This window comes from Myxine glutinosa, chromosome 13, assembly GCF_964187855.1.
Source record: "Myxine glutinosa chromosome 13, kmMyxGlut1.1, whole genome shotgun sequence".
Lineage (NCBI taxonomy): Eukaryota > Metazoa > Chordata > Myxini > Myxiniformes > Myxinidae > Myxine > Myxine glutinosa.
Genome location: NC_136273.1, coordinates 30,894,510 through 30,902,156, shown reverse-complemented (window position 1 = coordinate 30,902,156; position 7,647 = coordinate 30,894,510). Strand labels below are relative to the sequence as shown.

The following is a 7,647-nucleotide window of genomic DNA, read 5'->3' as shown; positions in this document are numbered from 1 at the left end:
GTCCTGCCGTCACCCGCCCCGTGTCCTGCCGTCACCCGCCCCGTGTCCTGCCGTCACCCGCCCCGTGTCCTGCCGTCACCCGCCCCGTGTCCTGCCGCCACCATTGGAAATTGGATGATTTTAAAGTTTGACCTAGAGTTGACCTTTTGACCTCAAACAGTTGGTTTCCCAATTCAGTGACTCACTTTGCAAATGCTGGTCAACTTTCAAGTCAATCGGATCCACCTCCACTGACCAATATACTTGTGAAAAATCTTCGATTTCGCAAGTAGTAAAGCTAGCAAATGGGACAACCAGATAACGTCCTTCCGAGGATTGGATCGGCCCAAATTGTGATTAAACATCCTTCGTGCGTAGCACCAATCGGACGGTTTATAGTCGGGGCAGCAATCGAACCCGGACTGGACAGCTTAAAGGTAAGTGTGCTATCGTTGCCACTGACACACATCATCCATCGGCACGGTTACCACATTAATATAAAGCGCAAGAATGCACCATTTTAACAAATGCAAACTCAATGATGCAGTCCACGTGTAGTTTTACTTTGCTAGCTTGTAATTCAAGATGGTGGATCTCAAGCCTGGTGACGTCATGCGAACACTGGCTATGTGTAAAAAGATCGGCCAAAACTGCACTGACGATGCAATGAAGATTATACACCCACGAGGTTCTACAAAACGTAAACGCGAACTTTTAAACATTTGATGGAAAATTCAGTCGTGCAATAAATAATGAATTGTTGTGAAACTACTTTCTTGAATTTAATCTATCGAGATGGGTAAGATGTCGGGCAACTGCAATGAATTACGTCATTAATAGTGACGTGCTCTCACGTGACAAAGAGCTTCCGGATGCAGACGCGTTCTTTTCGTCGTCCAGTCACGCAAATCCCTCACCGTAAATGCCGCATTGTTGTGTTCCCGGGTGCAATCATCGAAGTGAGACAAAACCACAACTTAGCTTTTATCGTTTCCCTGTTGCTCCAAATCAAAGAAAGCAATGGACCGAGCGAGTGAGGTAAGTTCGCTTGTGTGAAACCCGGGACGGCTTCGGTCGATTGGCCATGGGCGCGAATAGTTATTTTGTGTACATTCTAAACCTCGAACGGATTATTTGATGTTCGGATATCTCAAAAAGTAAACTGTTAACTTTTAGTTGAGGACCGTCGATATATTACGTGACGCATTTTCTGGCACTTTTAGTCATTAATTTATTCTCTGTAACGCTAGGCCAAACCTCTCACCCTCCCCGCTTCCCTTCCCCACCCTCCCCGCTTCCCTTCCCCACCCTCCCCGCTTCCCTTCCCCACCCTCCCCGCTTCCCTTCCCCACCCTCCCCGCTTCCCTTCCCCACCCTCCCCGCTTCCCTTCCCCACTCTCCCCGCTTCCCTTCCCCACCCTCCCCGCTTCCCTTCCCCACCGTCCCCGCTTCCCTTCCCCACCGTCCCCGCTTCCCTTCCCCACCGTCCCCGCTTCCCTTCCCCACCGTCCCCGCTTCCCTTCCCCACCCTCCCCGCTTCCCTTCCCCACCCTCCCCGCTTCCCTTCCCCACCCTCCCCGCTTCCCTTCCCCACCCTCCCCGCTTCCCTTCCCCACCCTCCCCGCTTCCCTTCCCCACCCTCCCCGCTTCCCTTCCCCACCGTCCCCGCTTCCCTTCCCCACCGTCCCCGCTTCCCTTCCCCACCGTCCCCGCTTCCCTTCCCCACCGTCCCCGCTTCCCTTCCCCACCGTCCCCGCTTCCCTTCCCCACCGTCCCCGCTTCCCTTCCCCACCGTCCCCGCTTCCCTTCCCCACCCTCCCCGCTTCCCTTCCCCACCCTCCCCGCTTCCCTTCCCCACCCTCCCCGCTTCCCTTCCCCACCGTCCCCGCTTCCCTTCCCCACCGTCTCCGCTTCCCTTCCCCACCGTCCCCGCTTCCCTTCCCCACCGTCCCCGCTTCCCTTCCCCACCCTCCCCGCTTCCCTTCCCCATCCTCCCCCCTTCCATTCCCCAGCCACTTCCCCTTCCCCATCCTCCCCCCGCCTCTTCCCCATCCTCCCCCCTCCCCTTCCCCATCCTCCCCCCTCCCCTTCCCCATCCTCCCCCCTCCCCTTCCCCATCCTCCCCCCTCCCCTTCCCCATCCTCCCCCCTCTCCTTCCCCTTCCCCATCCTCCCGCCTCCCCTTCCCCATCCTCCCCCTCCCCTTCTTCACCCTCCCCTCCCCTTCTTCACCCTCCCCTCCCCTTCCCCACCCTCCCCCCCTTCCCCACCCTTCCCCACCCTTCCCCACCCTCCCCTCCCCTTCCCCACCCTCCCTCCTCCATCTCCCCCACCCCTCACTTCCCCCACACCTCCCCTCCTCCCTCCCCACTGGCCCCTTCTCCCCCTTCCTCCTCCTCCATCCTCCCCCTCCATCCCCCGTGCTCCTCCATCCCCCGTGCGCCTCCATCCCCCGTGCTCCTCCATTCCCCGCACTCCTCTATCCCCCACACCCCTCCATCCCCCGCACCCCTCCATCCCACACCCTCTCCTTCCCCACCCTTCCCCCATCTCTCCCCCACCTCCGCCTCCCCCACCCTCCCACCTCCTCCACCCTCCCACCTCGTCCTCCCCCCCCCCCCACTTTCCCACCTCCTTCCTCCCTCCTCTCCCCACCCTCTCCTCCTCCACCTTCCTCCTGCGCCATCCCCTCCCCCACACTCCCTCTCCTTCCTCCACTTCAACCTCACGTCATCCTACTCCTCTTCCCCCCACCCTCCCCATCCTCCTCCCCATGCTCCACCTAACCCCCTGCCATCCTCCTTCCCCACCCTTCCCTTCACCCTCCGCCCTCCTTCCTCCCCCCTCTCCTCCCCCCTCTCCTCCTCCACCTCCCTCCTGCTCCATCCCCTCCCCCACACTCCCTCTCCTCCCTCCACTTCTCCCTCACCTCATCTTACTCCTCTTCCCCCCCAACCCTCCACATCCTCCTCCCCACTGCCCCCCTGCTCCACCTATCCCCCTGCCACCCTCCTTCCCCACCCTTCCTCCTCCCCTTCCCCATCCTCTTCCCCCTCCCCTTCCCCATCCTCCCCCCTCCCATTCCCAATCCTCTTCCCCTCCTTCCCCATCCTCCCCCCTCCCCTTCCCCATCATCCCCTTCCCCTTCCCCCCACCTCACCTTCCCCATCCTCCCCCTCCCCTTCTTCACCCTTCTCCCTCCCCCACCCATCCTCCTCTCCTTCTCCCTCCACCCTTCTCCTCCTCCCTCTCCCCCACCCCTCACTTCCCCCACACCTCCCCTCCTCCCTCGCCCCCACCCCTCACTTCCCCCACACCTCCCCTCCTCCCTCCCCACTGGCCTCTCAATCCCCCGTGCTCCTCCATTCACCGCACTCCTCTATCCCCCACACCCCTCCATCCCCCATCCCACACCCTCTCCTCCCCCACCCTACCCCCATCTCTCCCCCACCCTCCCACCTCCTCCTCCCCCCCACCCCACTTTCCCACCTCCTTCCTCTCCCCACCCTCTCCTTCCTCCACCTTCCTCCTGCTCCATCCCCTCCCCCACACTCCCTCGCCTCCCTCACCTCATCCTACTCTTCCCTCCCAACCTCCCCATCCTACCCCCCCACACCGTCCCCACTGCCCCCCTGCTCCACCTATCCCCCTGCCATCCTTCCCCACCCTTCCCTCCTCCCCCCTCTCCCCTCCCCTCTCCCCCTACTCCCCTCCCCTCTCCTCCTTCTCCCCTATTCCCCTCCCCTCTGCCCTATTCCCCTCCCCTCTCCCCCTTCTCCCCTATTCCCCTCTCCCCTTCTCCCCTATACCCCTCTCCCCCCCCCTACTCCCCTCTGCTCCTCCCCTATTCCCCTCTCCTCCCCCCCCTATTCCCCTCCCCTCCTCCTCCCCTCCCCCTCTCCTCCCCCTCCCCTCTCCTCCCCCTCCCTCTCCCCCCTCCCTCCCTCTCCCCCCCTCCCTCCCTCTCCCCTCCCTCTCCTCCCACTCCCTCTCCTCCCCCTCCCCTCTCCTCCCCCTCCCATCTCCTCCCCCTCCCATCTCCTCCCCTCTCCTCCCCCTCCCATCTCCTCCCCTCTCCTCCCCCTCCCTCTCCCCCTCCTCCCTCTCCCCCTCCCTCTCCTCCCCCTCCCCCCCCTCCCATCTCCTCCCCCTCCCATCTCCTCCCCCTCCCATCTCCTCCCCCTCCCATCTCCTCCCCCTCCCATCTCCTCCCCTCCCATCTCCTCCCCCTCCACTCCCTCATCCTCCCTCCTCCTCCCCTCACCCTTCCCTCCCCCTCCCCTCACCCTTCCCTCCCCTCACCCTTCACTCCCCCTTCCCTCCCCTCACCCTTCACTCCCCCTCCCCCCCCTCCTCCTCCCCCTCCCCCCCCTCCTCCTCCCCCTCCCCCCCTCCTCCTCCCCCTCCCCCTCCCCCTCCTCCTCCCCCTCCCATGAATTATTGTGTCTCCATTCCACGTCAAGTAAACATCACGTTTTTGTTATTCATTTTTATTGTTCAGGAGAGCAGATAGCGGATTTCATCCTGATCGAGCCAGAATCTGCAGTCACCACTTTCCCGGTGGAAAATCTGAAGGCCCGACCTTGTTTCCGTGGAATGAAGAGAAACCATTTGCCTTCTCGAGTGCCGAGAAAACCCCCAGAAGGAAGAAGAAGGGAACGACCTTAACATTAGAACAAACCGAGTTCAATCCACTGACTGTACTTGCCGATGCTGCATTAGGGGAGGAGAACGTTCCTCTTGGTTTCTTCGAATCACCGGAAGCAAGGGGTCTCAGAACTGATGACGCCATTCTTGAGACTGAAAACAATAATATGCTTTTAGTTGAGGTGAACCAGTTGAAAGAAGAAGTTACACAACTGAAGGAAAATAAAGGAACGTACAATGCTTGACATCACAAATATGTGAATGGCAGGTGTCTTTATATGGAGAAGTGCTTGCTTTGTGATTTATCTTTAACACGTAAGCAAAGCAAAAGAAAATCACAATAAAAATGCGGTTTTAGCAAAAGAGGCCGATGTTTTCTCTGCAGTTATCACAGGGGCTTCTCAAAATGATCCAAGTCTGTCAGTAATCAGGGGGAATATTGTAATCTGCTCCATCTGTCCGTCCATCACACTGTCTCCTGAACGGTTGTGGGGAAGTTTGCCAAACTTGGTCGTTATCATCATCACATAGTGCAAAGGTACAAGAGCAATGCCGTAAGTGGCAGAGCCAAAAAACAAACGAGAATGACACTCTTTGACGATATGCCTCCGTCCACATTATTACATCATTACTTGTATCAAGTTTGATTTAAATCCCTTCAACTGTTCTCAAGTTTTCACATTTTTACCTGACATTACCTCTAACCTTTGACCTCTTGATGCCATAATCCAATCAGTGTGTGTGTGCGTGTGCGTGCGTGCGTGTGCGTGCGTGTGTGTTGTCTCTCAACATCAAAAGAAACATCAAATCTTTAGAAGGCCACTCATTGAAATCCTCCACACAAAAATGAAAAATACTTGAACACAGGTAAGTTCAGCTATCTTTACTAAACACATGTCAATCAATAAACAAGAGGTTGCCTCAATCACAAAAAAAAGCATGAACATCACAAGGGGTGGTGCAACAAAAGTCACAGCACTGCAACATAAAGGCACACACCTGAATACAGTCAAAACAAAATGACACAGGAATGGACACAACTCCTAACAGTCAAGGACAGAATGACAGCAGTCCTCAATATCGTGTGTGTCCTCCCTGAGCTGTGATGCGGGCTGTACACCCCCGACGCATGCTCTGTACCAGGTGTCTGATGCGGTCCTGGGGAAGTCTGTCCCACTCCTGCAAGCCTTGAATCAGCATTTGCCCATTGACAGCCGTTGGTCTCAATGCAAGACGTCGACCAAGCTCATCCCATAAATGCTCAATGAGATTGAGGTCAGGGGAATAAGGCATCCAAGGCATCACTTCAACACCCTGTTCCTCGAGGAAGTTGGTGGTCAGGCGAGCAGCATGGGGTCGAGCGTTGTCCTGCTGGAAAACTGCGATGTCAGGATGAGCCTGGAGAAATGGCAGCAGATGAAGTCTCAAAACTTCATTGACATAACGCTGACTGGTGAGATTGCCTTCGATGACAACCAGAGGTGTCCTGAAACGGGTGGAAATGCCGGGCTATACCATCACACTGGGTCCTCCCCAACGATTGATCTGGCGAATACAGCATGATGCATACCTTTCCCCACCTCTGTGCCATACCCGTTGCCCATCAGCCGCATGGAGGCAAAATCTGGAATCGTCACTAAACAAGATTGCACTCCACTGTTGCTGTGTGCAGCGGCGATGCTGCAGACACCATCTTAGTCTGTTCCGCCGATGCACTGCGTTCAACACTGGACCTCTGCAAGGACGTCTTGCCACCAGGCCCCGACTTCTCAAGCGCCTCCGCACAGTAGAGACACCAATGCGGTTGTTTTGGCGACCTTTTGTCACTGCAGCTGTTTGCGTCACAGGGCGGAAACGATCACGAAGATGCTGCAGCACAATCCAGCGGTCTTGGTTTGGGGTGGTTACCTGTGGTCTTCCTCTTCGTGGACCATCATTCACAGTTCCAGTTTTACCGTATTGCCTGACCAGGTTGGAAATTGCAGGCTGTGAGCAACCAAGACGTTGGGCAATTGTTCGCTGGCTTACACCACCCTCAAGCATCCCAATTGCCCTTAAACGTTGTTCAGATGTCAGGCGTCGCATCTGAATTTTCTTGTTGTTTCCCCTGTCAGAAGTCTCTAGAGTGACTATGGACAGCAGTAAATGAATGTCTAACCACGAGAACTGAAGGATTTCATTATGAGGGTCATTATTTAAAGGTAAAGATCCCCATACAGAACCACTCAAGCATGCCATTGTTGATCAACTAGGTGATTGAAGTGAAGTTCCCGTTACATAATCAGCCATTACAATTGAACAAACATGTTTGTAAAGCTGCACATTTCAAAAAATGAGTGTGATAAGTTTCTTTTGATGTTCAGTTTCTATATATATATATATATATATATATATATATATATATATATATATATATATATATATATATATATATATATATATATATATACACAATATATATATATATATATATATATACACAATATATATATATATATATATATATATACAATATATATATATATATATATATATATATATATATATATTGTTGTGGTTTTAGAACCCTCACTTTGTAAATAATAATCACTTGTAAATATGACATTAAAAGGTTAAAGGTTGCACCCTTAGTTAGGCCACAGCAACACGTCGGCCATCATAGGAACTCAGTTATTTCCTTATTATGTGTTTCAGATAAGGCCGTGTTTGCAATAGTTGAATCTGCGTTGCATCAATCAAATAAGGAGTAGGCCCATTCGTCCATTTTGCGAACTCTCTCTCCCAATTCTATTATGCGCCTTTTGTTAGCAGCGTTCGCTGCCTCGCTGAGCTTCCGCCCAAGCGCCGCCATTAACCATGCGGTCGGCTCGAGGAAGAAGGGGGCGGAACCCCAAGAACAAGGTGTGGCCCTGTCAACCAGCCATCAAAGGCGGAGCCGGTAAGCCCTTACCAGCCAACCAGGGCTGAGGTGAGCTCGCTGGCGGGCGTGGTTTCCAAGCGCGCGGATTGATCTGAAAGCGCG

General features: G+C 54.9%; 1 long non-coding RNA gene across 1 annotated transcript; it reads left to right on the top strand.

Annotated features, from left to right (window-relative positions):
- The first annotated feature begins 831 nt into the window (after positions 1-831).
- LOC144888631 (uncharacterized) lies at positions 832-4,991 on the top strand. Its single transcript, XR_013621177.1, has 2 exons — positions 832-1,017; positions 4,480-4,991. It is a non-coding gene; the product is annotated as an uncharacterized LOC144888631 (long non-coding RNA).
- Positions 4,992-7,647: the final 2,656 nt, after the last annotated feature.